This window comes from Natator depressus, chromosome 11 (genome assembly GCF_965152275.1).
Source record: "Natator depressus isolate rNatDep1 chromosome 11, rNatDep2.hap1, whole genome shotgun sequence".
In the NCBI taxonomy this organism is placed as follows: domain Eukaryota; kingdom Metazoa; phylum Chordata; order Testudines; family Cheloniidae; genus Natator; species Natator depressus.
This window is the reverse complement of record NC_134244.1, coordinates 44214556-44234252: the sequence shown is the minus strand read 5'-3', so window position 1 is coordinate 44234252 and position 19697 is coordinate 44214556. Positions and strand designations below refer to the sequence as shown.

At 40.0% G+C, this 19697-nt stretch overlaps 1 protein-coding gene across 3 annotated transcripts in view; it reads right to left on the bottom strand.

The window, feature by feature from the left end:
• The window catches only part of OSBPL6 (oxysterol binding protein like 6), a 247104-nt gene that overhangs the window by 192080 nt on the left and 35327 nt on the right, over positions 1–19697 (bottom strand). For all 3 annotated transcript variants that reach the window (XM_074967668.1, XM_074967670.1, XM_074967671.1), the window contains exon 3: positions 1033–1167. The gene's annotated coding sequence lies outside the window, so the exon portion shown is untranslated. The remainder of the gene's footprint in view (positions 1–1032; positions 1168–19697) is intronic.

Below are 19697 nucleotides of genomic sequence, written 5' to 3'. Positions count from 1 at the left end.
TTAAGAACCTGCATAGTAGCTTCTATGTCACTACCCCCATTGCTGGCATAGGTAGAGTGGCCAGGCTAAAAAGAACTAGCCAGCAGTTCTTTACACACTAGCAGAAGTCACCAGCTGCCACACTGACCCCTTGAGGACACTGGCATAGCTTAAAATAGCCTTCAGTGTTCAGTTTGCTTTATGTTATACCAAGGAACAGACCAACACACACCAGCCCAGGCTCATGGGAGCACAAAGGCCACCTTTACATGCCTCCTCCCAAGCTGCATTATGCACTGCTCAGCTGTAGATGACAGTCTGGCCATAGTGTCTTATGATTTGTGAATGAAAGCATACGTGCTACTTTTCTGTGATAAACACAAACATTCTGGCACTAATGTCCATTTGCACACAAGGGAGATACCTTTACATGCACAAAACTCAACACCTGCACTTGCCGAAATGTGAATCTACCAACAGGGTCCTCAAGGTTGGTATTCAAAAAGTATGTGCAAAACAGTGCAGCCCCAAACAGAGGCCAGATTGAGGGGGGCATTTTTTGAAATGTTGCTGTTTCCTGGAAAAGTGAAAGGATTTCCTTATCATCCAACTGCTGAGTATGAAAATAGAAGTTGCCTATTAGGTTTATTTCTCCTTCTCCCCACCCCCCTCACAGTTAGGGCTTGTCTAGACAGGCAAGTTATACCAATATAACCTAAAGTTGAATTTAAACTGCTGTAGTTACACTGGTATAATTACTGATGTGGACACTGTATTCTGGTAGAAGACAGCCTTTTTTTGGTTTAGTTTATGTTATGTGGGAAGAGATTTAAGTAAAACTGAAAAAGCACCACTCTTATAATTGGAATAAGAGTGTCCCAATGGAGGTTAATACTGGTATAACCATATCTGTTTAAATATGCTGGTAAAACTTTCCTGCCTAGACAATCCCTTAACAATACAATTTTCCTGGTTTGGGGGTTAGCTGCACCACTGTCCCAGTTTCATCCTTCTCAGTGCACCCTCCTCAAGTCTTGGGTCTCTAGCCCTTACCTGATAAGGGGGGAATTCCGCAATTCTATCACTCTTAGGACAGGCCCAGTGTACACTCCCCTGCGTGTACCAATCACTCTTCAGTATGCAGGCCCATCTCAATTTGGGTAGTTACTTGATCCTCCCTTTGGGAACCTGTGGCCAGTAAGAAGAACCAACAACCAGTGAGAAGAACCAACGTTAAAAGAATCTTTTTATTTAGCAGTTGCAGCAAAACAGAGAGAAATTATTTCAAAACAACCACCGATCTGTACATGGCTCTCTTATCTAAGGTACGTCCATCTCATAATAGCAATCCATAGGCAACTGGCTATAGCAATGTATTTGAACAATCATTAAGTGAAAGCTGGTACTTGACTGTTAGAAAGGGCCTCCTTGTTCTTGCCCTAGGTTCTACCACCCAGATAGATCCCCACATCATCCCAATACATAACTCAGAAGTCCTATGCTAGTGATAGATCCAGATGCAGTCTCAATGAAGAGCACCCCTATATTTGTCAAATATGATGATGCTTCATATCAGCTGCAAAGATGCAATTAGAAATTTAGGGGCTGTTCTATATGGTTATTTCTGCAGGGTTACATTTCACTTCTAAGGAGACTAAGTCTCTACTGTATGCATCAGCTGGAACATTACCTAAAATATAAATCAGAATATTTTCTGACTCACCATCCAAGTATGATTTTACTTTTGAATCAAAATGTATTATATTCACTGTCATAATTTTTAAAAGTATGATCATATTTTGTGATATATTTTGCCAATCAAACATTCTCATCTGGAGTTTACAAAGAAATTAAGAATCTGAAAATCTCCTGTCAACAATCACATAATCTAATCTTCCAACAGAAAAATTAGGCTGCATACACATAGATTTAAATTGAAAGGTCCTAATATTGCGTAAACATTTAGAGAATTTTAAAATCACATTAAGAGCACTAATATCCCTCCCCCCCCCCCAAAAAAAAACCCCTCAGAACAAAACAACAGATTACAGCAGGTTGCATCACTGCAAGATTAAATTAAATTGACTACATTTTGCAATGCATATGATTGCACATGCTGCCCTTGCTTCTCCTTCTATTAAAATTAAACCTAATTTTTGTTATTAATTAATTACTATTATCCTTGAAGATAATAATTAGAGGAGATTATGACAATACCACTGGCAAACCAGATAGATCATAGGCAAGTGGTGCATTTGGAAAAACATTTGCAGACTAAACAAAAATATTTTACAAATTTAAGAGATTTCCCATAGGATATACACCCGATATGGCTTCAGTTTCAGCACTCTGGCTACCATAGCTTAATAATCACATCAGTACAAATTCTACAGGTATCCCAGCTACCCTGAGATCCGTCTCCCACACTCTCCACATGAATTTCACAAAATCAGTCATCTTAATGTGTTTTGCAACCCTGCTTTTCCCTCGGTTCTAACAATGTTTTTCTGCACATTAGCGTATGCTTATCAGATGCTGGAAAAGATCCTAACCAAAATGTAATCAAGGAAGGACACTATTTGCTGCATTTGATAACAGCATCAACATACTGTAAAATATTTAAGACCTTTTATAGCTTTGGAATTAAAATAGTTAGTAACTTACAATTATTGTGGCAGTGCCATTATAGACAAAGGTATCTAATCATTTCCTTATAAATGAGTAACAATTTGCATGAAGCTAAAGTTTAACACACAGCACAGGTCCCCAGTAGCCAATATGATTAGTCACTTTCATTTACATAGATTTGGATTTGACTTTGTTCTAAATTTAGAAGGGGGGGGATGATAAACTCCTGATATTTTAACACATTTTTCAGGTCTAGAGTGAAAGGAGGGAAGCTGTTAATTGATTTAATCATTCTGATTTGTAGGATTATTGACATCTAGTGAGTCCTCTACTCTGATCACCAAGTCTCCCCTGTTGGGTCAGATTCACCAAGAGTCAAATTTAGGTAAGAAATCAACCATTTTGAGCCTATTATGCACCAAAACAAAACAATGGACTCCAAATATTATCCTTGAACTGTACTATGAACAGTCCACAAATAAGCCTCAATCTCTATCAGCCCTATACCTTGCAAGGGGCTTTGTCCAGGAATATCTTTTGCAGCCATGTGAGAAATTAGAGACTGATATCCAGCCAACAGGGTTAAGAGTGCTAAAGAGTCCTTGTCTTCACTACAGAAAAGGCAATTTTTCAAAGGCAAACATCTTCTTTAATTTTTACGGAATGTAGATACAAATTATTTACAACTCCAAGAATTAAAAAAATCATGTGTCATGCACCAAAAAATTCTGATACGACACATTTCAATGATGGTTTTCATTCTGACAAATTTACTTTTTTTCCTGCCAAAATCAATATTTTTTCACATAAAATATTTTGTTATTTCTTTCACTTGGTCTCAAAAACCCAAGTCTCAAAAACCAAGTAAAATAAAAACCAAAATATGACAGTATTTGAGCTTAACCATGAGGTAAACTCATCAGGGTCAGCCCTATACTTCTGCCTGGGGTTGACCTCACCCAGTTTACCTTGCAGCAAAACTAAAGCACCTTATCTTTACTGAGTTTTTACCTCAGGATAGCTCATGACAGGTTTCAGAGTAACAGCCGTGTTAGTCTGTATTCGCTCACTGTAGCTCACGAAAGCTTACGCTCAGATAAATTGGTTAGTCTCTAAGGTGCCACAAGTACTCCTTTTCTTTTTTCATATACATCAGTTACCCTGAGGTGAAAAATGCTTTTTTTTTTTTAATTTATTTTATAGCAGTGAAGGCACATTCACCATTTGGGAGGAAATACCCCTGGCTAATGCTCAGCACCATGTTTATTGCCAGGCTCTAGATGAAACCATAACCTACCATCTCCAGAGAGCAACACGGTCATTGTGACTCAGAACTACTGAATTTGGGTCAAGAATTAAATAAGGATTCCAGAGACCCTTACCTCCCCAAAAATAAAAACTGTCTGCTAACTGCTGAGCACAGGCTTAAACAAACTGGTTTAATAAAACAAACACAAACAATTGGAAGGAATAGGGGATGATAAATAAGGGAAGTAAAAATAAGAACGTGTGTTTATACAGGCCTAATAAGGTAAACATCAGAAGTCCCTTGTGGACATCTACTGGCAGTTTCCTGCAGGTATCATGGCAGAAGCAGATCTTGAGGAAGGATTTGAAGCACATGGTAGTGATTTTATACTGCCACTATGGAAAGGCATTCCAGGTGAAATTTTCAAAAGCATTAAAGGGAGCTTGGCACCCAGCTCCTAATGACTTTCAATGGGAGCTGAGTGCCTAACTCCCTAGGTACCTTTCAAAATCTCACCCTCCAAACATAAAGGTCAGCAAGCAAGAAAGCGCAGAGATCTGGGTGGAAGAAACTGATAAACAGGTGATGGCAGCTGGCATAGCTGCTGGAACAGAAGGGACAGGGAACAATATGATATGACAAAGAGTGGATAAGTAGGGAAGGACTAAAATGTGAAGGGCCTTATAGGTAAGTAAGAAAGTAAGGACCAGGAGCTTGTATATGAGGAGGTGGGCAAGGAGGAGCCAGCAGAGAAAATGTGCTGATAGTAAAAGTCTATGGAACCTTTCTATTGTTTGAGTAATTATGGTGCTGCCTGGAGTTCCTCCCACTGTGCTCCATTATTCAAGAACGGACTAGCAACGATCAATAATTAATCTATTCAGGAAGACAAGAGCCCCTCTAGCATACACCCTGTTAGGATATAGATATTCAGGCCTGTCTGTAAAGGCCTATACTCTAAGAATTTAGGTGTATTCTTATCACTTAGCTAGTTATAGAGGTATAAAAGAAAGAATCAAAATCACTGTCTGCCAGTGTAAGGTCTTTCTCTTACTGTGACAGTCTGAGGCCCTGTGCTTAGGCTAAGATCTTTGGCTAAGCAGCAGAGGCAGCCATAAGCTGGTAAGCGAATGGTCACATCCTCACATTCCAAACTAGTCACACTGAAATAAGGTGCTATTGGGCTGTTAGGAATACAATCCTGTCCTGATAATGCCTATCGCCTCCAGAGAAAGGGAAGTGACTAGAAAATGTAAAAGAAAACTTAGTTTTATAGCATCCTGTCTGGCAAGAACTCACTTATCAATAGCTGGGATGTGAAATCCTCACTTCTGTGTTGTTTTGTCATTATAGTTCCCACTTTTCTATTGTTTATTTGCACAGTCTCTGTCTGGTTCTGTGATTGTTTCTGTCTGCTGTATAATTAAGTTTGCTGGGTGTAAACTAATTAAGGTGGTGGGATATAACTGGTTACATAATCATGTTACAATATGTTAGGATTGGTTAGTTAAATTTCAGGAAAATGATTGGTTACGGTATAGCTAAGCAGAACTCATGTTTTACTATATAGTTTGCAGTCAATCAGGAAGTGTGTGGGTGGGGGAAATGGGAACAGGGAATGGGGGTGGGGAAACTGGAATCATGTTTTGCTAAGGAGGGAAATGGGAACAGGGAATGGGGGTAGGGAAACTGGAATCATGTTTTGCTAAGGGCAGAAATGGGAACAGGGACACAGGTGAGGCTCTGTGGTGTCAGAGCTGGGAAGGGGAACACTAAGGAAGGAAACTGGAATCATGCTTGCTGGAAGTTCACCCCAATAAACATCGAATTGTTTGCACCTTTGGACTTCGGGTATTGTTGCTCTCTGTTCATGTGAGAAGGACCAGGGAAGTAAGTGGGGAAGGAATAAGCCCCCTAACACACCCTGTCTGAAGTCAGGGGAACCTCATACTAAATTCCTGGGGCCCCTTCTTGCGACAACAACATTTTTTTAATTCTCAAGTTAAATATGATCACATTTGCCACAGCTCCCAAATTCAATGTATTTGACTGTCACTTGCAACTAACTCACCTTTAATCCTGACATATGCCTGAATGACATGTACCTGCACATTCCTATAAGAATAATCAAGAAGGATGTTGAAAAATTGGAAGGGATTCAGATTCAGAGCTGGTCTGGAAAACATGCCTTATAGACTTATGAAACTAAGTCTATTTAGTTCATCCAAGAGAAGGTTAAAAGGTGACTTGTTCAGTCTATACGTAGCTACATGGGGAAGAGATTTCTGATAATAGACAGCTCTTTAATCCAGCAGAAACAAGCATAGCAAGATCCAGTGGCTGGAAGCTGAAATGAGACAAATTCAAACTAGAAATAAAGCATAAATTACATGAGGGTAACTATCTATTGGAACAACTCACCTACACATGTGGTGGATACTCCATCTCTTGTCTTCAAAGTCAAGACTGGATTTATTTCTAAAAGATACGGTTAAGCTAAACCATGAATTATAGGATTGATGCAGGAATTACTCAGTGAGGTTCCATAGCCTGTATTATGCAGTAGATCAGTCCAGATAATCAAAATGTCCTTGGCCTTAAATTCTCTGAATTCCTTACTGTATCTCAAAGCAGAGTCCTATTTTGAAGAATGTCTGTAAAAATGGCATTGTGGGTCCCATGTTAATTTTCCTCTCACTAGTTTTCCATATTAAATTTACTCCGTTTGCAAGTAAAAGATGTGTCTTTTGAAAGTACCGGTGCTGCAAACATGCCCAGATTGTACCACGCATCATCCACAACCACAATAAAGATTCTACAGCTGGAATTTAATTAGCAGGTTTTTTGTTGATGTGCATGCCCAAAAATAATCCAGCTCACTCTCTCCCTGCAGGGCTAACATGCAGTAAAATTTATTTTGGTCAATAAGTAAGCACAGATGACTCAATATATACAAAAAAACCAGCTGAGTAAGACACTCTATTTTACACAGTCACTTTTCTGAATAGAACAGCATTTTAGGTAACAGACTGATTCAACCACCCAGTTGGCTTGCATAATTACTCATGACCACACACTGCAACATATGGGTACAGATCAAAAAACAATGGCTCACAGAGCCCTGCTCCCATTACATTAATAGAGGATGTGTGGAAAGTATGCTTCAGGAATTCTACTGTAGTCTGATATTAATAATATCATACATAACAATCTCTTATGAAATAATAGATCTGATAAGGGATCAGAAAAATGGAACTAAGAAGATTAAATAGGTTGGAACTAGATGGGATGAGTGGAAGAGGGAAGGGGAAAAATATCTTCCATTAGAGAATGGTCACTTTCTCTTTTTAAACAAATATTATAATGATTGTAACTCCTTCAGTACGATCATACAAGGACTGGCTAAAATACAAGTCTTTCAAAGTACTAGGCAGAATTCATTACGCCATTGGTAAAACACAAATCATTGTAAAATAAAAAAATCACCCAGACACTGTTTGAAAATGAAGAACTGGGGAGAGAACATATAAATTGATAAACAAACTATGAATCCTCTTAAGTATCATCACGGGAAACTTTAATGATAAAGTGGACAGAAACAAGTTTAATAAAAAGGCTAGAATTAGAGTTAAAAAAAGAGTGGCTGGTAGAATTTGACCATAAATCAGAGCAAGGTGTAGTTTAGTGCCTAATCCACCCTCAGCAAACTCCCCATCATCCCTTTAAATTTTGCAATAAAGTAAATAAAATATGAAGAAATGGAACTATAAGATGTGCACCATGCTCCCCTGTCCTTCCCACCACTTCCAAAACACCAAGCAATAAGCTCTGTACTTGAGTTTTAACTCAAGTTCTGATGCCCACTCGCCTATGGTCTTGGGCAAGTCTCTACATCTCTCTGTTTGCTACCCCTCCTGTAAAGTGGGGAGAACATTTCCTTCCTACCTACCTCACTAGGGTCTTGTAAACATTAAAGGAAAGATTTTCAGAAATGGGTGCCTAAAGTTATCATCCTGAATCCACGTTCAGGCATGTATATTAGTGGCTTGATTGACAAGAGTACTGGGCACCCAGCAGTTCACACTGAGGTCAATGTCTGCAGTACTTCTGGGGCACTCACTATACTGCTCCTGATTTCCTATGAAATGAACATGGTGAGTAAAAAAAATTGTAAAAGCAGAAAGCCTACCTGGTGAGTTGGCCCTTCAAAGATCTAAGAGTGGAACCTACTCAAATTTAAATGTTGAGAAGATGTTTTACTGATTAAATACCAACTTCAGGGGCTCGGTTTAAACTTTACTGAGTTCTGTCCAGTGAAGATACGTGTGGCATAGGAAGGGCATACTTGTAACTTTCAGAGAGTCTTTCAGAGGATCCTTGATCCTCTCACACCAGGTTTACTTCTTTAAATAAATGGAGAAACTCTGAATTTATAACCACGTTAGTGAGGGGAAAATCAAGTCCAGAATCTCCTAAAGAAACAGACAGATAATCTGAGTGGGGGAGGAGGGGAGAAAGTCTGCATAACTGTAGATCAACTCTTAAAGACAAGAAGGAGAAGTCTTGGTGTACATCCTTTAAATATATTTAGGCAATAGTCTCATGATACTCAGATACCATGGTAATGAATGCCAACATAAGAACCTGGATAGATAAACAGAACTTCTTGACATCACACCACCATGTGACAACACAAGCTTGGGATCCTCCAAAGCCTAATGTAAATTAAAGCATGTATGAATGGTAAGAGGTGGACCACACTCAGCTCTCAACCATACGTATAAGTGATACTGCCATCTAGTGAATGACCCATAGAGAATAACAGATTACTATTGCCAATGGCAGAAGAGGTAGAAGCCTGTGATTTTTCAAGATAAAGGACGAGGGTTCTAGAACCAATTGTATGTGTGTGTGATTTCTCTTATAATAGTGACTACAGCAGATAGATACATTATAAGCAGCTGACAGATCACTGTTCTTTGTCTGGCACACTGGGGATCAATAATTTTAGATTTTAATGGATTAGGAGAGGAGATGTCAATGTAACAGATTTTTCTGATGATGCTGAACTACAGTAAAACCACGCAGTTACAAACATCTTGGGAACGGCGGTTGTTCGTAACTCTGAACAAAACGTTATGGTGGTTCTCTCAAAAGTTTACAACTGAACATGGACTTGATACTACTTTGAAACTTTACTATGCAGAAGAAAAATGCAACTTTTAATCATCTTAATTTAAATGAAACAAGCACTCAAACAGTTTCCTTACCATGTCAAATCTTTTTTTTTAAACCTTATTTTTTTAGTAGTTTACGTTTAACACAGTACTGTACTGTATTTGTGTGGTTTTTTTTTTTTTTTTTGGTCTCTGCTGCTGCCTGATTGCATATGCCCGATTCCAAATGAGGTGTGTGGTTGACCAGTCAGTTCATAACTCTGATATTTGTAACTCTGAGGTTCTACTGTATCTGACTGGAGGAAACAGCCTTACAGAAGATATCAGAAATGACACAAATGTCTGAATGTACTCTAGAGGGACAAGCAAACAAGGAAAACTAGAAAGAGCTGTGGGTAACAACAGATGTTCTCTGTCAAGAATTTACACGAAGAGACTGAGACAGCAACATGTAAGTGCAGGAATAAACAGACTGCTCAACAAGTACATAGCTAGACACACAAAAACACATTCTCTATCAAAAAGACAATTGCAAGAGTTCTTTTATTTCCCACTCATTCTCTTCTTGTTGCTGCTTTGCTTTCTTTTTTAAAACCACAAACATGCCCTCCTTTCTTAAGGTCCTTTAACATCAAGGCTTAAAGGCCTGAACTTAACCTCCTTTTAAAAATAACCTATTTGTTTGAATCCAGATAATTATGTTTTTACTTTAATTCATAAAAAAAATCTTAACTAATCTTAAAAATTAAAAACAATTTAACTCAGCCCAGGACCTATGCCTGTGAGCAATCTTGCAGTTAGAAGGCACTGTGTACATGCAACAAATAAAAAACCCCTCATAACAAGGACACAAAATGTCAAGTGTCAGGGCTCCAAGAGGTTTATTTATTCTTAATCATAAAAAGTAAAGGGGAAAATATGTAGTCCTGAAGCATGCTGACAGTCTAACAAAATCCAAAGTAAGCAAAGATCAAGATTGTGCTGGGTGTAGCAGTGCACATAGTTACAGCGTAGCCGGTAAATACTTCTGCCTTCAGACACATATGTTAAAATGAATTTTATGACACAAAGCAATGAGTGCTTTTATTCCAAGAACTAAATTTTCCACAGCTGGTTAAACTAGGATGACAAAGAAGAAACAAGTGCTCACTTTCTTTAAAACTCTTCTTCCATTTTTTTCCCACTCTTTTTCCTCTTTTGGTTTCTTCTCTTGCCTTCCTTTGCCGTCCTTTGCCTTATTAAATTGTGTTCTCATTTGTTTTCCATGCTTCCTAAACTACTTCCCTCTGTTCTTGGTTTCTTTTAATGTTTGCGTTCTCCTATGTTTATTCCCATCTCCATATTGCTTAGTCTTTCTCTAGTGCTTTTATTTCCCACTGTTCTTTTCTTGTTATTTTGATTTCCCTTTTTACATTCCCTTCCTTATCTATTTTTCTGCATCTTTTTCCCCTTGCTTATTCTCATTTTCTTGCCAGTTCTATAGCTCTTCATCAGATTCCAGCAGACAACAGAGCTCCAGCACGGTGAAAATGGATTGCAAAATGACAAAATATTTGAATCCTCTGCTGCTTTGAGCATGGAGCTTGTCATTTCAGAAGTAATGCTCCAATTGGTTTCCTGGTCGTCCCTCAGGTATTTGATAGGGATGTTATGTTGCTAGGGCAACACTCTAATTGTCCTGGGACGCTGGGCAAACAAGATATTTTCCTGGTCTGTCTGAAGGTCACACTGACACTCTGACAATTAAGTACGGGTGAACAAAGCAGCAAGCAAGGTGATCAAAAAAGCATCAGGCAGACCAAAGCTCAATAACATTTCCATCACCATTAAGAACCCATCTGCACTACAAATACAACAAAGACAAGGGATCTGGTTACAGCACTCTGAGCGGATAACACCGAGGAGGGAACCATAACACTGCTTCCAAAACCGGCTGAATCCACTCCCAAAGCTTTAGAATGATATGGGAACTCGGTTAACATCCTGTTTACATTGCCATGAACCAGGGAAAGAAACCACAAGGAGTGCAGGGAAGCATCCGAAAAGAAAGATGTGACCTAGGCCGCTGGAGTCTCTCCCCAGCCCAAGGAGGACTAATGCCACAACCAGACACTTTTCAGGCCTTTCCTTCATGGCAGTTTTATTCTTTAAATGTAAACCTTAGGCAAAATATCAGATCAAAGCAGCTCCTCCATCCACCATGGGCTACAGCTCCCAAAGGCTTTTCCTCTTGCCTTTCTCAGTGCTTAAAGGAAGACACATCCTTCTCTTCAATCTCCCTCTTCCAGGGCCTACTGCACGAGCCCCATCTTCCTCCCGCAGACCTTTATAGGGATCACCTGACCCCTTCCCAGGTGTATCTGATAAGCAAACAGGGCTAGCTTGTATCAACCAGACAAACCTCCCTTAGATTTCAGAACCGGAAGTATGGAGAGTCTTTTAAACTCATTAGGTTGCTCCCACCCGTTTTATAATTTTCACTTAAAAAAACAAACTTCTTGTGTGTGTACTGCATGTCCCCTTCCAGGCCTGATCCACACAGGATGTGGATGTGCCCCAGCTCTCACTTCAAGAGTCTGGCTCTTTAGTTCAAGCTATACAGCCTCATGAGTTTAGTTCTGGAGTTCCTTGATTCAGACCCAAGATGTCAGGCATCACACACAAAACTTAGAGGTTCAACCCACCGCTCTGACTGTGGTTCTATTTTTACTCTGAAAGACACAAGTAACAAGCATGTGCACATCTATGCAAAAACTGGGTGTACATTCATGAGCATGTATTTTCTGTTCATTGACCAGGACCACTGCACGCAGAGTTCCCTAATCATGAATGGCCACCGGATCCATGTACCCACAGATCCACCAGCCCTACCAAAAAAAAAAAAAAAAGAAAAAAAAAAAGAAATGCTCAAAAGCACACCTTCATATGACAGTTTCATTATTCTTATCTCAAAGCATTTAAAGACATTGGGTGGGTGGGTGCTTCTGGAGAATTAGTAAACACGTAGCTCTAACTGTGATCTGTGGTTTCGATACTTTGAAGCGATTAAACATCCCATCATCCTGACATGTGGCAACTACTAGAAAAGGAGGAAAGGTCTTTTCCTCTCCTCAAACGCTTCACAGTTTTGAAGAGTGCAGACTCTTCCTTTTATTTTTCCTTTATTGATGTTAACATGTAAGGACAGAAAGAAAATTGTCATATTATCTGTGCACTCTATTACAAATCTTATAAGCAATTTTTCCTTTAAAATTAATAAATGTGTGGGGGCGCGTGTCAATTTACACATTTTAAGTCATACGAAAACCATCAACCTGATAAATAAAGCAACACTCACATAAAAAAGCCCACAATGTTGTGTATTACTTCTTTATCTTAGCTTCTCCCAAAACTTACACATGCCATAGCAGCCTTCTGTACAGCACTCTCTATTTGCTAATATTATTTTACTGGGAGAGGGAAGAGAGGGACTTATTTTACCTCTCTAGATCTTAAGAATGACCAAAATACTTTTTTAAAGCCATCCAACCTGTCCCAATGTGACTCTCTCATATGATGCTTTCTTTACTAGGTTTTAAATTCCTTCACAGAGGGATTGTTCCTGTTTTACCAAAATCTGAGAACAATTCTTACAAACGGTAGTGATTTTAAAGAGATTTAGGTCAGTGGTTCCCTGGGGATTCAGTTTAATTTAGACACATGCCATGAGGTCCAGTTTAAGTTTTTGTTTGAGTAGATTTTCAAGCAGACCAAAATAACCTCTAGTACTTCCAGAACAAGTGATTCTTTCCTAGTTTTCAGAGTAACAGCCGTGTTAGTCTGTATTCGCAAAAAGAAAAGGAGTACTTGTGGCACCTTAGAGACTAACCAATTTATTTGAGCATAAGCTTTTGTGAGCTACAGCTCACTTCATCGGATGCATACTGTGGAAAATACAGAAGATGTTTTTATACACACAGACCATGAAAAAATGGGTGTTTATCACTACAAAAGGTTTTCTCTCCCCCCCCCCCCCACTCTCCTGCTGGTAATAGCTTAACTAAAGTGATCACTCTCCTTACAATGTGTATAATAATCAAGGTGGGCCATTTCCAGCACAAATCCAGGGTTTAACAAGAACGTCTGAGGAACAGTGGGGCGGGGGGGGAGGGGAGGAATAAACAAGGGGAAATAGGTTACTTTTTATAATGAATCAACCATTCCCAGTCTCTATTCAAGCCTAAGTTAATTGTATCCAATTTGCAAATTAATTCCAATTCAGCAGTCTCTCGTTGGAGTCTGTTTTCGAAGTTTTTTTGTTGAAGGATAGTCACTTTGAGATCAGAAATCGAGTGACCAGAGAGATTGAAGTGTTCTCCGACTGTTTTACGAATGTTATAATTCTTGACATCTGATTTGTGTCCATTTATTCTTTTACGTAGAGACTGTCCAGTTTGCCCAATGTACATGGCTGTTTTTCTTGTGCTCTAATTTTGGGTCTTCGCCATTAATCTGGATTTTGCAGTTTGAGTGTATCAAGACATTCAGAGATTGTGGGCTGGTCTCTACACTAACGCTATAAATTGATCTAAATCACACTAGTTCAGTTATGTAAGTTATGTAACTAAAGTCGATGTAACTTAGGTTGACTTACAGCAGTGTCTACACCGCACTATGTCAACGGGAGGTGCTCCCCATCGACCTAGTATGTCTTCACCAGACCCGATAAATCGACACTGCTGCATCAATTGCAGCAGTGCCGATTTAGCTGTTATTATAGACATGGCCTAGGTATTTGACACCCAAGCTGAGCTTCTGCAACAAAGTGAAGATTTTTCAGCCCAAGTAGAATTGTACTGGCTATGTAAATATGGATCAGGTATAATCAGTGCAACATATCCCCACTGAGAGGTACAGTTAGTGGTCTAAGTATAGAGTTGGAAGCCACTAGAATCTATAAATCCCTGAATGCCTGAAGTCTAACCTTAATTTCACCAACACCCTCAGTTGCCATGGACACAATATTTAACACATCTCAGTTTCCCTATCTGTAAAATGAAAAAAAATTATCTTTACTTTGCAGGAGTATTGTAATGATTAATGAATGTTCATAAGACATTTTGAAGATGGAAATGCTACATTAAAGTGCCAGGTAGCATTCATGAGAAGGTATCTGATCAGGTAAAAGCTTAGTTTCCAAAGGTATTTGGGAAATAATGTTTTCAAGCCTTCTGCACCTTTATTTAAAAAGAGTTTCTCGTTACTAGAGGCCAAGACCAAAAATGCTCAAACATGGCTACCTAAGGTTAGGCACCTAAATCACAGTGGCCTGATTTTCAGCTCTGAGCACCCAAAACTTATACGGACTGTAGGCATTCAGCATTTTTGAAAAATCAGGTCACGTTGATTTAGGGCCCTAACTTTAGATAGCTATGTCTGCAAACAGTGAACCACTCAGTGGTTCTGAGAAATTTATTACATCCAAAAGAATACTAAAATGTACATAATAAAATGCCATCACATTAAAAACAACAATAAATGGGTAAAAAATGAAAACATGGCTACAATTCATTTCTTTCTTCTCTTTGCTACCCATTCACAGGTTATGAGCTCAACTTATGCAGAGTGCAGTTTGACATCAGCAACTTCCCTCGAGTAAACTACAAGGCTGTATTCACTTTGATCCATGTATTGTCTAATCTGTGAATCTATAATATGCTGTATAGGTTATCCTCAAACAGTGACCAGAGTGACGCTGGCAGATCAGATGCCAGCTCATACCAAGGCCACTGGGCCTCACTGAACACTGACAAATGCAGAGCTGGAAACCAGTCTGGCTCACCTGTGTGTTAGCATTGTTAACATAGATATTAGAGTTATACAAATATGTTGAGTGTTTAGACTTTATAGAATGCTTGTAGAATGCTGCATGTATTACTTTTACTTATAGTATGTATCGCATATTATAAGTTAATGTTTAAGTGTTTGCTCTGTAACTATAAAAATGTTTGCTAAGACTGTCAAACCCTCCCAGACAGGGGAGAAGCATTACACAGGGCTGGTCTGCCCTACCATCTTAAGTCAATTTAACTTACAGCGCTCAGGGTGTGAAAAAGACACACCCTCCCCCCGAGTAATGCACCTTACATCGACTTAAGCACTGTCCGCACCAGCGCTATGTCGGCAGGAGATGCTCTCTCACCGACACAGCTTCCACCTTTCACAGAGGTGGAGTAATTATGCTGACGGGAGAGTGCTCTCCTGTCGGCATAGTGCATCTTCACCAGACGAACAACAGCGGTGCAGCTGTGCCAGTGTAGCGCCGTAGTGTAGACTTGCCCCAATGTTAAATACTAGTTTACCACAAGAGGCATTATCTCTTTCCCAACAAAAGAAGGCCCATGGACACCAGACAAGCCACTGTAGAACATCAATGGACAAAACACTTTATCGATTTCAGGGGCTGGGGGGAAGCAGAGGGCATGTGCACAAGCACTCATCCCATACCAGCTTGAATGCTGGGGAAGGGAATAAAAATCCCTGATAAGGTGCAATTGTTATCCCTGTGCTGCTGGAACTCTGCTTGAGGGACTAAGATTTCAAGGGTCCCCAGCTGTTTAGCTTCGGTTAGTTCTAAACAACATATAAAGCTTGCATATTATAGCAGCTACTATTACCTTTGGAATCTAAAACTGTATCTCATTTTCCACCTGAGGCACGTTGCGCATACACTAGGAAGAGTTAGTTTATTATAGAATTGGCTACAAGCATTGTCTTTGGAGAGAGATCTAAGGTGCTCTTGACCTGGGGTAAGCGAGTGGGAGTTATCCGAGTACTGATGTGATTCTTGGTGTAAGGGACCATCTACCACAAAGGTCAAGCTTACCTGGTTGGCAAGATAGACTAGAGTGCCCAAAGGGGCTGTCTGTAACTCCATGTTAAGGCTGTTATAGTATTTCAGAAGTTGACACTTGATACTTGGTTGGTGAAATCTAAGTACAGAATACACAACCAGTCTGGGGTTCATGCACTGTTTCTTGACAGTCTGCCCTGGGGTTCGCACTGACCATCATGAGTCACTCCAGACAGCTTGACAGCAAGCATTTAGACTTTGACATAAAATCAGCATATTGTACCATGTATGCCCATTCATAACAGTGTCACTTTTATATTAGGATTACGTAAAGTTACAAATGTGTATTCTTAAAAATAAAGAATTGCAGAACACAATACTTTGAAATCCCTTCATAAGAAGATATGCACTAATCAGTAGCTTTCTATTTACATTTTCCATCACATATTTTTTTATTGAATGAACACTTAAAGTATTATATTTACCCACCATTTCTGAAGACACACTTCATGGACTTGCCAATTTCCCCTCTTGGAGAAACCAGTCTCCCCCTGACATCAAATACTTTGTTAGTACTGTCACCACTCTGCCATGTAGTGGCAGATTTCCCACTAGGGGAGAAATCAGTAATGCTAGTCTGCATATTTTCCTGGTGTCTTTTGATTTATTTACTCTATATACAAGAGTCTTTGGACAGAGGTGGTCAAACAGCATTCAAGGAAACTCCTCTTTCAGAAATCTCAGCCAAAAGACCAATAACCAGTTTCAAGGCAGCAGCTCTACCCCACGAACTGACTCTACTTAGAGATATCAAGACTGAGAGGAAACTCTCTTGCTATTTGCAACACCTTCCCCAAAAGTATCATAAAACAACAGTACATCATTTCTTCAAAGACTGTACACTGCTTACACAATAAGAATTTGTACAACCTTGTAATAGCACCATCTGGTGACTCCTGGCATAACTATATTTTTAAACTGCTTCCCAAATAAAAGCTATTTAGAAGAAAAGATAAAGGAATAGCATGATCTCACTTGTCAGAACACAAGTTCTACAACATATGGTTTGTGTGTACTGGTTCCCAAAAAATGTGCAACACTCCACATTTTATATATTCAATACAAGTCTGAAGGATTTTGTGGGAGGAAACATCTGAGAAGTCCCTACTATAACAACATTCTGAGAAAGAGGAAACCTGCACCTGCTTTACCAGTACACAAATTCACACACATCCACTAAGATGGGAGTCTCAAACTGGGGATCGTGACCCCTCAGGTCGCAAGGTTATGATGTGGGGGATGGTGAGCCATCAGCCTCCACCCCAAGCATCGCTTCGCCTCCAACAGTTTTAATAGCGTTAAATATTTTTGAAGTGTTTTTAATGTAAGGGCGGGTCACACTCAGAGGTTTGCTGTGTGAAAGGGGTCATCTATGCAAAAGTTTGAGAACCACTGCATCTTCATCAAGAAAAAAGATGATTCAGAGACTGATAGATAAGGCTGCGAGTCTGTCATGGAGGTCATGGAAGTCATGGATTCCGTGACTTTCCGGGACCTCCATGACTTCTGCAGCAGCCAGTGTGGCTGGCCCAGGGGCCACCTGAGCAGCTCGGGTGGCCCCCGGGCCAGACACACTGACCGCTGCTGGGGCAGTCTCAGGCTACCGTGGCCTTGTCCCCCAGCAGCAGCAGGAGTTTGGGTGTGGGAGGGGGCTCAGGGCTGCGGCAGGGGGTTAGGGTGCGGTAAGGGTTCTGGGCAGCGCTGACCTTGGGGAGATTCCCTGGAAGAAGCAGCAACATGTCCCTCCCTCAGCTCCTAGGTGGAGGCGCGGCCAGGTGGGTCTGCGCGCTGCTTCCGCCCACAAACGCCACCCCCGCAGCTCCCATTGGCCCCGGTTCCTGGCCAATGGGAGCTGCTGAGTGGGTGCTTGGGGCGGGGGCAGCGTGCAGACCCCGCCCCTGACCTCACCTCCGACTCCACCTAGGTAGGGGCCGCAGGAATATGCTGGCCACTTTCTGGAGCCGCATGGAAATGGATAGGGAGCCTACCAGCCCCCACCCCGCCCAGCCCTCTTTTGCCCCCCAGCAGTAGTGGGAGTCCTTGGCCACGCACCACCGCCTGCCACACCGCCCCCCCAGCACTCCTGGGCTGCCTCCTGACCCACAGCACCCAAGTTTTAGTCAGGGGTATATAGTACAAGTCATGGACAGGTCACAGGCCATGAATTTTTGTTTACTGCCCATGACTTTTACTAAAAATACCCATGACTAAAACATAGCCTTACTGATAGATACTAAGGCCAGAAGGGAGCATGATGATCATCTATTCTGCTTTCCTGTAAAATATGGGCTATATAACTTCCACAAAATCATTCCTATAACAGATCTTTTAGAAAAACATCCAATCTTGATTTTAAAATTATCAGTGATGGAGACTCCACCACAACCCCTTGGTAAATTGTTCCAGTGGTTAATTACTCTATTAAAAATGTGTGCCTTACTTCCAGTCTGAATTTGTCTAGCTTAATTTCCAGCCATTGGATTGTGTTATACCTTTCTCTACTAGATTAAGGAACCCGTTATTAAATGTTTGTTTCCCATGTAGATATTTATAGACTGTAATCAAGTCACCTCTTAATCTTCTCTTTGTTATGCTGAATAGATTGAGCTCCTTACGTTTATCAATATTAGGTATGTTTTCTAGTGATGTAATCATTCTCATGGCTCTTTGAACTCTCCCCAATTTATCATCATCCTTCTTGAATTGTGGACACCACAACTAGACACACATATTTCTGCAGCAGTCACACACCAGTGCCAAAGACAAAGGTAACACAACCTCTCTACTCCAGTCAAGATTCCCCTGTTTATGGATCTTTTTAAAAATCATTGCTTCCCAGAATAGTCTCTCCTATCCTGGAAGTATGGCCTACATTTTTGTTCCTACATGTATATATTTACATTTAGCTGTATTAAAACATATATTGTGAGCCTAGTTTACCAAGCAATCCAGATCGCTCTGAATCTGTCCTCTTCATTATTAATCACTCCCCCAATTTTTGTGTCATCTGCAAACTTTATCAGTGATGATTTTATGTTTCCTTCCTGGTTATTGATAAAAACAATTAAATAATGTTAAGAGTAGGGCCAAGAATCAATCCTGATGACAACTTGCCATTTACAGTTACATTGAGACCTATCAGCTAACCAGTTTTTAAAATATGTAATGTGTGCCATGATAATTTTATATCATTCTAGTTTTTTAAATCAAAACGTCATGCAATACAAGTCAAATGCTTTACAGAAGTTTAAGTATATTACATCAACACTATTATCTTTATCAACTAAGCTTGTAATCTCATCAAAAAAGATATCAAGTTAGTTTGACAAGATTTATTTTCCATAAACCTGTGTTGATTTGCATTAATTACACTGCCCTTCTTTAATTCTTTATTAATCAAGTTCCATATCAGCCATTCCATTATTTTGCCCAGGATCAATGTCAGGCTGATAAGCCAATGATTCCTCAGGTTATCCTGTTCTCCCATTTTATAAGCTGGCATAACATTAGCTCCCTTCCAGTCTTCTGGAACTTCCCCAGTACTGCAAGCCTTGTGAAAATCAACATTAATGGTCCAGCACATTCTTCAGCCAGCTCTTTTAAAACTCTTGGATGCAAGTTATCTGGACCTGCTGATTTTAAAATGTCTAACTTTAGCCTCTGTTTAACATTGTCCAGAGATACTAGTGGAACAAAAGAGTGCTATCGTTACCATGTGATGAGACCATATCTGTTTTTTCCCTAAATACAGAACAGAAATATTTATTGAACA